This window comes from Bos indicus x Bos taurus, chromosome 8 (assembly GCF_003369695.1).
Source record: "Bos indicus x Bos taurus breed Angus x Brahman F1 hybrid chromosome 8, Bos_hybrid_MaternalHap_v2.0, whole genome shotgun sequence".
Classification (NCBI taxonomy): domain Eukaryota; kingdom Metazoa; phylum Chordata; class Mammalia; order Artiodactyla; family Bovidae; genus Bos; species Bos indicus x Bos taurus.
In genome coordinates this window covers 42,701,147-42,712,675 of record NC_040083.1, presented here as the reverse complement: position 1 = coordinate 42,712,675, position 11,529 = coordinate 42,701,147, and positions in this window count along the sequence as shown.

Below are 11,529 nucleotides of genomic sequence, written 5' to 3'. Positions count from 1 at the left end.
GCATGATAGGTGGTCAGGTTTATTGGAAGTCAGGATCTAAGGGCTCCTCTTCATTCAAACACCACATCAATGTGTGATGTTAGCTGAGCCAAGGTGCCCCCACTTGGTTCCCCATTTCTTCATTGGCAGGATCGACAGAGTGTAGGCAGTCTGAAAGATTGCTTCCCATCATAGCAGATTATGGTTGCCATCATTTTGTAGCTATCGTCTATCCACCTGCAAACATTTGTCTCAACGATGATGATCTTTGCACTCTAGCCTGGTGACCAGGTGAATGGTATAAAATTTTCAATTACAGGTAATGGAAATCAAACTAACAGTGGTTTAAGCCTGGATGAAACTGAGCTATGATGAAACATGGCACGAGGTGGTTTGGGAAGGTAAGGTTTGTTTTTTGAATCAACTTTACCATTATGATTCAAAGCACTTTATTCATGTTTGAAGCTATGTTTGCGGTGGTATCTACCAGTGGATTGACTCCTGTATTATTATGGAATCCCTGTCATGTTTCTGCCTTATATGTGTATCTAGTTCTGTGTCTCTCCTTGCCTTAGAGAATAATTGCTCTGATAGCAGTTACAGTGGATTTTTTTCTTTTGCTAGTTTGTATAGTATTTTTTTAAACTTTAAATCTTTTTGGGTATTTGTATTTCAGGCATATACATCTGTGTTTTGCAGCACATAACTGAGTTTTGATATTTTATCTGGCTGGTGTATTAATCTTTTCCGTGGAGTATTTAATTAATTTAAATGTAATATATTTACTGATATATTTAAAATTTATCTCTGTCTTACTACTATTTTCTCCTTTTGATCCATCTGTTTTATGTTCCTGTTCCTCTCTTTCCTTGGTCCTTTTATAGTAATCAAATGTTTTAGTATTCAAATTCCCTACTTCTAGCTGGTTGGTTATACATTCCTTTATAATTGTTTTTAGTGGTGACACTAGAGATGTATCATCAATTAATCATAATTGAAGATTAGTGATTACCATTTCTGCCTTTTGGTATTTAAGATTTAGGATTTGCCCCTTCTGCCTTTTGTGTTATTATTGTCATATATTTTAATTCTACATATATTTCAAATCCTTTGAGAGATTACTCTCATTGTTACATACAATCAGTACTTATTTATATTGACCACATTGTACCTTTTCTGTTGTTCTTCATTCATTCCTACAATTCCCTTCTCAGATCATTTTCCTGGATCATTTTTCTTCTCTCTACAAAACTCATTTTACTGTTTCTTTTACTTTTACTATTTCTAGAGCAGGTTTGCTGGTGGTGTATTATCTTAGTTTATGTTTGTCTTAAACTGTATTTATTTCACTTTCAGTTTTGAAGGTAGAATTCTAGATTTTCAGTCTTGTCTTTCAGCATTTTAGAAATGTCACTGCCTTGTTTCCTGGCTTTCGTTGTTTCATTTGAGACCTAATATTTATCGCTGCTTTACTGAAGTTAGTGTATCTTGTTTCCTGACTGCTTTTATGATGTTTCTCTCTATTTCTTTCTATGATGCAGGCCTGGTTTAGATTTATACTTCTGTTGACCTTTCAGGTTACTTCTGGTTATGAGGACGTCTAGAAAAGTATCTTGCAAAAGGAAGTGAAATTCCTGCTATTGGTTTATGCTCATTAGGGTTTATTTTCTGGAATTGGGTAGTTTGCCACCCCCTTCCAAATCAGTTTTCTATTATCAGGATGTGAAATGGCCTTTAGATGAAAAATCACATCCTGTTTCAATGTGATACAAACAGAGGGGAATACAGAAAAAAAAATATAGTAGGTAGTCAATGCCCTGATTCTTGAATGAATAAGTAATGAATTAATGACAAAATAGTCACTTTGGATTGGTTGGGTGGAAAGTAAAAGGTAAGTTTATGAAATCGGTCCTTCCGTTTCCCTTCCTGAGCAACATGTCTACCTGTGTGCTCTATAAGGGTAGAGATTGTGTCCTGCCATCTTTGTAGTTAATATGTTGTTATACAGAATGCATTCAGCTGCCATTTGTTAATTTGAAGAGAACTTTGAAAGATTGAAGAGGATTTGGACAGTTTTAGAGAAGAGTGTAACTGCTGATATCATGGTGAGGAGTGTGTGTGTGTTGAAAGTGAGTCGCTCAGTCATGTCCGACTTTTTGCTATGCCATGGACTGTAGCCTGCCAGGCTCCTCTGTCCATGGAATTCTCCAGGCAAGAATACTGGAGTGGGTTGCCCTTACCTTCTCCAGGGGATCTTCCCAACCCAGGGGTTGAACCTGGGTCTCCTGGATTGCAGGCAGATTCTTTACTGTCTGAGCCACCAGGGTGAACAATTGTGAGTGTAGGGTGCGTAAGGGCTGGACAGTATGCAACAGTCTCACTATGATGGCAAGTCCATGTTAGCAATAAATGAAGAGCTACCTGCCAGGGCTGAGCATTTGAAAGTTTTTATATAAATGGGTATCGAATGATAGATATTTCACTTGACAGAAAATAAAAGAAATAAGAAAGGAACCAGCCCAAGGTCACAGTATCTAAGATAGAATCTACTAAGTAGTCCAGGTAGCAACACTAATGCTCTACTCTCCATTAAAATGAAATCGTTCCATTGAATTTTAGGGAGTTTTGAAAGACATTGTGTGACCTAGACACCAGATACGTTATACACATTAATTGCATAATGAATGAATCAACTACTTTAAATCACTTTACAAAAATCCCATACACTATCACATTTCCTTCCTTGTTACCAATACCTGTTAAACGCAATCCTCATAGAGAAATAACTCACTTCATTGTATTAAAAATGCCCAATTGGAGTCCTTTAAATGTTGCAGTTCTCAATTATCTCACCCCAAATCCACTATGAAGTGATAATTAGGGGCTAAAAGCTAAACCGATTACTGCAGAATTTTCTCCTGACAGCCATTTAATAGCTAATCAGGTGTTAAATCCCCAAATTATGCATTTCTCAGCAGCACACAGATCACAATAAATTTTAAAAGTTTTAAGTTATCAACTTGTCTTTCATGACTTTGCCCCAACACTCCAAAAGTAAAGGAATTAAGAGTTTAGAGGATTAAAAATCCTGGACAGTTTATTCCATTTCTTTATGTGGAATGTTTGTTTTGATTAATGATGACTCAAATCCAGATTCTGACCATAGCACCATATTCTAAGACCTATCTTTGCCCATAGAAAGATTTTACATCTTATTAGTATCAACCGATTAGTGTTGCCTGATTTGTATATACAGGAAACCTACAACCAGAAGGGTGGAGGTCAAGAAGCAAGTATGTGTACGGTGAACACATAGGAACAACATATGTGGCTTTACTAGCTTTGAATGCCCTGAGTTTTCACGGGTATATGACGCATGCTAGGGGCTTCCCAGGTGGTACAGTGGTGAAGAATCTGCCTGCCAATGTAGGAGACTCGCAAGAGACACAAGTTCAGTCCCTGAGTGGGAAAGATGGCCTGGAGAAGGAAATGGCAACCCACTGCCGTAGTATTGCTTGGAAAATTCCATGGACAGAGGAGCCTTGAGGGCTCCATCCGTGGGGTTGCAAAGAGTGGAATGTGACTGAGCATGCATGCACACACAGGGGTACAGACTGTTCCACCGTTATTCTAATAACTACAATGTGAAGTCTGTGGTTAGATGCACTGGACTTCACTCTGACGAAACTGCTTATACTACATCCAATGCACGGTGGTCACCTAAGCAGCAGAGAGTGAAGGGGAGAATACATATTTACATGGTGATTAATGGACCATCAGACACCCTTCTGGAGAAGGCAGTGGCACCCCACTCCAGTACTCCTGCCTGGAAAATCCCATGGACGGAGGAGCCTGGTAGGCTGCAGTCCATGGGGTCGCTAAGGGTTGGACACGACTGAGCAACTTCACTTTCACTTTTCACTTTCATGCATTGGAGAAGGCAATGGCAACCCACTCCAGTGTTCTTGCCTGGAGAATCCCAGGGACGGGGGAGCCTGGTGGGCTGCCGTCTATGGGGTCTCACAGAGTCGGACACGACTGAAGCAACTTAGCAGCAGCACAGACACCCTTCTAGCTGCTAAGCTACTGTGGCCTTCTACCCCTACCTCAATCAAATGGAGGGGAGAGAAGCTAACAGGAAGATTAAAAAAAAAAAATGTTTACATACAAGATAATTTTTCATCATATTGAGCAATTACCTGTAATAGGTACCCTGATAGATAACATGGGCTTTCTTGGTGGCTCAGATGGTAAAGAATCTGCCTGAAATGCAGGAGACTGGGTTCAATCCCTGGGTCAGGAAATACCCTGGAGAAGTAAATGGCCACCCACTCCAGTATTTTTTACTATCCATGCTGTGAGTATGTTCCACATTATTACATATAAAGCCAGTGAATGAATATAACACAGTTATTTAACTCTAGGTCTATGGTTTTCAACCAAGGGAGATTTTGCTCCCCAGAGGACATTTTCTCAATATCTGAATACTTTTTGGTTGTTGCAGTCAAAGGGCAACCTTTAAAGGAAGGATGTTCCTGGCATCTAGAGAGTAGAGGACAAGGATTCTGCTAAACATACTGCAGTGCACAGGACAGCTTCCTACCAACAAAGAAATATTTAGTGCCAGTAGTGCCAAAGTTGCAAAACACTCCTCTACTCTAGACCCCTGTAGCTTTGACCCTGTATCTTTTTGATCTGTATTCTCTAGGGCTGCACAGGGGAAGATGGAGCACAGCAACAGTGGGCTGAAGATCTTGTAAGTCTACATCCTGTTCCCCATCTTTTATAAGAATATGTAGTTCTGTCTAGCTCTGTCATCCTATTCTCCCATTTTTTTCTGGGCTTTATTAATTTTCTTCATTATTTACCAAAATGCCTCCTCACTGCTTAGGAGCATTGTCAGTTTGATTGCATAATTGCACCTTCATTTAACATACACTTTTCAAGCATCTGTTGTGTGCTGTGTGTGGTCCTTGACTTCATGGATCTTAACTGGACAATATCAACAAAGATGTGCTAAAGATAAAAGTTAAGAAAACATATATATATATATATATATATGTGCACACACACACCGTGCACATACATTTGAGAGTCTCATTAGAAATCATGTTGTTTGGACTGAGATTTTCTTGAAGGAATAAACAGGAAGAGAAGTACATTAAAGAATAAAACTGAACAATGACCCTATCTAAAAGGAATGGTTTTAGAACTGGGATGGTTCAACCTATAGAAGGCGAAGCCAAAATATAGTGTCATAAAGTTATAAAAGTCCCCCCAATTTTCTTCTTTTTAAAAAATTTTTAATGAAAACATTATATGCACTTAGTTTTGATGTGAAATAGTAATTACCAATAAATAGCAATCTCTGCCCATTCTCCTTGGTGCCTTGACATCTCTCCAAAGCATTGACTTTTACTTATGTTACCTGTTTCTTTTTTATATTTAGGGTGGTATTTTTAAATAAAACTTTTATGCCATTCCTTGTTTTTTCCTTTAAACCCTAACAGGAGGAGCCTCACACCACCGAAGGCCCCACATGTCACAGAGACACAAAAACCATCTATTATAAAATACCCAGACAGCTCTGTCACTCAGGATCTGTGGCTCAGGACTCACACAGCACACGCTACTGTCCCAAACGTTGGCACTTGTGACCCACACTTCTTTGTCCCTGGGGAAGTGCTTTTCTACATTTCTTTCCCTGCATCCCAAAATCAAAAAGACTGACATTTGGTGGGTTGTGATGCTGTGGCTACACAGAAATCACTTCAAAACATGGCAATGATTTGAGTGGCAAAAGCTTTTAGGAAAGAGAGAGGACGAATTAATTAACTTGTCAAATCCTTCCTCTCAGATTCTTGAATAAAGAAGAGTCGTTTCCTAAGAATTCCTCATGTCCGTTTCCTAGTTTGCAGTGCATAGCTTCGTAAGTAATCACAAATTAGCACAATATTCACAATTGCACTTGGCAGCTGAGGAACATTTCACACCATTAAGTAATTTATGTTCCTCTTTATCAAATGTAAGAAGCTTTTTAAATGAGTAGACTTTATTTCTTAAGGCAGTTTTAGATTTACTAAATTATTAGATTTAGGGCAATTTATTTAGATTTAGAAAAATCGAGCAGATCACACAGAGAATTCCATATAAGCTTCTCTCCCTTACACAATTTCCCGTATTAGTAACATCTTGTCTTAATGTCTTAATGTGGTTTATTTGTTACAATTAACAAACCAGTGTTGATCTATTATTAGCTAGAGTCCATAATTTACATACAATTTCACTTTGTGTGTTGTCTAGATCTATGAGTTTGAAAAATGCATAATGTCATGTATTCATCATTACAGTATCAGAATAGTCTCACTGTGCTAACAATCTTCGGCGCTTCACCTATTTATCCCTCCAGCTATCCTCAAAACTCAGGCAACCACTGATCTTTTTATTGTCTCCACAGTATTAATATTAAACCTTTTCCATAGTGTTATGTGGTTGGAATCACACAGTATGTAGCCTTTCTAGACTGAGTTCTTTTACTTAGCAATGTGCATTTAACTCTCCTTCATACCTTTTTTGGATTGATAGCTCATTTTAAAAATTGCTGAATAATACTCTGTTGTACAGATATTCTAGAATTTATCCATTTGCCTACTGAAGGTTATCTTGGTTCCTTCCAGTTTAGGGTACTTATGAATAAAACTGCTATAAACATTTATGTGTAGGTTTTGTATTTTCTGACATTATTTTAAAAAATATTTCCCTACCTTTTATTCCATTCTTCTCAATTTAGAATTCTAATTACAAGCATGCTAGATGGCTTTTTACTTCCCCACGGTGCTCTAAGGCCTTGTTTTTTTCTTCAATTGTTTTATCTTCTCTGTTCTTCAGATTCAATCATTTTATTGCCTTATCTTCAGAGTTCATTGATACTTTTTTTTTTCATTGATACTTTTTAAAATCATAGTTCTGCTGCTGATAATGTTTCACTCACCATGCTGCTGCTGCTAAGTCGCTTTAGTCGTGTCCAACTCTGTGCAACCCTGTAGACGGCAGCCCACCAGGCTCCCCCGTCCTTGGGATTCTCCAGGCAAGAACGCTGGAGTGGGTTGCCATTTCCTTCTCCAATGCATGAAAGTGAAAAGTGAAAGTGAAGTCGCCATAGTGAACTTTTAATTTCTGTTGTATTTTTTGGCTTTAGAATTTCTACTTAGTTCTTTTATATAGTTTCCATTTCTCTCTTGCTATTTCCTCTCTTTGTATTCACTGTATTTTCTTTTAATCCTTATTTTATTTACATAATTTGACAAATTTATAATATTTACTCTAAGGAGTTTTCTGCTAAATACAATGCCCAGGTATACTTGGTTTCTATTTATTTTGATTATTCATTTTTCCCTGTGTGTATTACTCTTTCCTGTTTCTTTGCATTTCCAGGAATTTTTGGTTGAAAACTGTACGTTATGCTTTTGTTTATTGTTTGATTTTGAGTTTTCGGGGGGTTGTTTATTTGTTGTAACATATAATTACCTTGTCTGGACTAAAACCACAAAATCTGACTTCTCAGATTGTTCAACACCTAACTTTGTTCAGTTTCCAGCTGCTGCTTTATAAATATGGCTCTCTGGGTATCTCCCTTTTGCCTGTGTATTTTATTAATCAGTTGAGAATTTGAGCAAATTTATACTAAGATTTTGGGGTTCATCCTCTCTCTAATTCCTTTGCTATGTGATTCCAAATTTCCAGTTACTCTTTAAGCTCCAAGTTCTTCCCTCTGACATCTGCAGTCAGGAAGTTTTCCACTTTTTGCCACTTGAAGTGCATGCGGTAGGTAGTGCACTCAGCCAAGGCACAAGACGTTCACAAACCTCATCAGGAGCCATGGAGTCTTCCAAGTGTAGACTGTCCTCTAGTTTTTGCCTGCCTTTTTGATGAGCTCCCTGGGGTCTTGTGTGTGCATGTGTAGTATAATAGCCAGAGATTTGGGCAGAGCTTATGCTCAGATTTTAGATACAAGTCTTTCTGATCCTCTCTCACTTCCAAAAATCATTCCCTTAATTTCCCTGCTGCTCTGATAACCTGAACTCTGTTGTTTGCCGCCTTGAGCTGACAAGGCTCTGATTTTCTGTCACCAGACCTGGGGTTGGAGTTTGGGATGCAGTTAGGTTAAAAAGCTATATTATCCCAGTTCTCATCCAAAGCACCAGCTATCTACTAATAGTATACTCCCTTCCAGTCTCTGCCTGTTACTGGTCATTTTCCAGTGACTCTAAGAGATAATTTTACTTATAATTTTATTCAGTTCAACAATAGTCTACTGGAGGTCAACCTGTCCATTCCAGCATCACTGTATATCCTGCCTATGTTACATTAAGTTTTAATCTTTCATAGAATTTAAAAGACAAAAGCATTAAAAAGGATAATATCTATTTAACAAACACATATTACATATAGACATATAGAGAGATGTAATTTGTGACATCAGTAACAAATGGCAAGAGAGTGGAGAAATAAAGGAGTAGAAGATTTTTGTGTGTGATTGAAATCAAGTTGTTAGCTTAAAATAGATTTTTATAACTTTAAGATGTTGTATGTATCAGTGATTCCCATGGTAACCACAAAGAAAACATCTACAGAAGATGCACAAAAGGAAATGAAAAAAGAATCAAAGGGTGTCACTATAAAAACCAACTAGATGCAAAAAAAAAAGGCAGGAAGACAGGAAATGAGATACCAAAAAAAGCTCTAAAACATTCTGAAAATAACAAAAAATGGTAATATTAGGTTCTTCCCTATCAGTACTTACTTTAAATGGAAATAGATTTAACTCTCTAATTCAAAAGATACAGATGAGCTGAATGGATTAGAAAAACAGAATCTGTTACTTAAAAAACTAAAAATAGAACTGCCATGTGATTCTGCAATCCCACCCCTGGGCATGTATCTGGAGGACAGTATCCAAAAGGATAAATGCACCCCACTGTTCTTTGAAACACTGATTACAATAGTTGAGACACGGAAGGAACCTGAATGTTTATTGACATAGGAATGAATAAAGAAGATGTGGTACATATATCCAATGAAATATTAGTTGGCCATTAAAAAGAATAATGCCATTTGTGGCAACGTGGATGTACCTAGAGCTTGTCATTGTGAGTGAAGTAAGTCCAAAGAGAAATATTATATGATATTGCTTATGGTACATATATGTGATAAAATATTACTCTGCCATTAAAGAGAGCGAAATAATGTCATTTGTGGCAACATGGATGGACCTAGAGATTGTCATACTGAGTGGAGTAAGTCAGAGAAAGAGAAATAGCGTATGATGTTGCCGATTCTAAAAATAAATTATACAAATGAACTTATGAAACAGACTCACAGAGAATGAGCCATGTACTATGGGGAAATGTGGGGGGAAGGGATAATCAAAGGAGTTTGGGATTGCCATGTACATACTGCTATGTTTAAAACAGATAAGCAACAAGGATCTACTGTATGGCACAAGAAACTCTGCTCAATATTATTTAACAGCCTAAATGGGAAAAGAATTGGTAAATTCTTGGCAAGAGTATGTAAATTTTATGTTGTGTATATCTACCACAACTTAAAAACAAGATACATTTCCTTTTGACATATTCAAATATAACTCTTGTTTGTGAAATATTCCTTTGACATCCACAGATGTCAATGCCCCTTTTACCATTATTCTTAGGATTTAACTTCGGTCTTCTGTTAGATCCTCTGGTTTCTGGATCCTGTGGCTTTCCGTCTTTTAGGCCACTGCGCTGTCTGATCCAATACCTCCAGTAGTTCCTGAGAAGGGGTGCCTAAGGCATAATGTTTTTGAGACCTAGCATATCTGAACATCTTTTGTCCATCCTCATACCTGATCTTGACCAGTCATCCATCTGATTATGAAAATCTTGGTTGAAAACTGCAATTTTGAAATGGTACTTTTTTTCTTTTCTTTAGTGAGGTGGTTGAAAAGTCCGCTGCCATTCTGACTGCTCATTTCTTCAGTGAGATTTGAGGGAGTTTTCTTTTGTTCTCAGTATGCTGGGCTCCTTATTGAAACTTTAGTTGTCTACGTTAGTATGTTGGTGTTGTGATGCTTACTCAGTGTGCCCTTTGATTCTACGATCTCATGTTCTTCAATTCTAGAAAAAATCTGTTGTTTCTATAATTTACTTTCATTTCCTATATTTCCACTTTGAGAAAATTTTACCATTCACGTATTATATGAATCCTCTTGTTTTCTAAAATGTTCACTCCCCTTCACCATCTTTTTGACTTTTCCCCTCTGATTTCTGAGAGATTTCCTCAGGTTTATATTCTAAACATTATATTGGATTTTTTTTTTCATTTCCGCTAGCACACTTTAATTCCAGCTTCTAAAATATATTTTTAAATTTTGTGTTGGTTTCTCTTTTTGTAACTTCCTTGTTCTGTCTTCTTTCAACAATCAAAAAGTAGTAATTACAATTTCTGTATTTTTGTTTTTCTCATATTGTCTTTTTCTGATAATTTGTTTTGTCTTCCTTCTTTTATCTCAGATGCTTTCCTCAAATGACTAGTGGGAGGTTCAAGAGGAAGGGGATATACACTGCTATATTTAAAGCGGATAACCTACTGTATGGCACAGGAAACTCTGCTCAATATTTTGTAACAACCTAAATCGGAAAAGAATTGGTAAATTCTTGGCAAGAATATGGTAAATTTTATGTTGTGTGTACCTACCACAATTTAAAAATTAAATTTTCTTTTTTTCTTCTTTTTTAACTTCTTACCTTACTCCTACATTTTGCTATGCCAGTCATATACAAATTAAGAACCCCCTGGGTTCCAACCCATTCAGAGTCCTAACCTAGAGTCTTCTTCAAGGGTTGTAAGGGGTAATTTCTTAGTTTTGTTGGAGAGAGGATGTTGGGGTGGAACTGATTCCTATGTAGTTTTTAAATTAGTCTTCCTGTTTTCTAGCCCACTCACATTTCCACACCAGGGGAACATTTCATAGTCCCCTAGTAATTCCAGTTCTGGGTCTTTCCAGATTTTTTAGTTCAGTTGCTGGCTTCTGGGTCCTCATTACTACAGATGTAGTTTTCAGCTCTCTTTGGTTTTCTAATTCAGCTCTTCAGAACCTCTGCTTTTTATCGTCTGTCGGTTTTATGCTGATGTCTCTTAACCCATTCTCCTTGATTTTTTTTTAAATGTGATTTTACTATGATTTTGGTGCATTTCAAGAAATTGAAGTAAAAGCATATACTAATCTGTAATAATTTCAAGAATCTCATTCTTAAATCACTTTATCATGGCCCATCACGTATAGAATTGTCTATCCTGAAGAGCATTTGTTTTCTCTTTACTATTGTTCACTCAAGTTTTCAGCACCTACTATATGTCAGACATTCTACTAGACTGAATGAGACATCAAGACATGGTAAGAAATGAGTTACTTTTGAGAAACCTACCACTTCCATTGCTGTAGGCAGGTTTTAAGGAAAATATTCACTACATAAGCCTCTGCATAAGTTATTTTGCCTTCAAATGCTG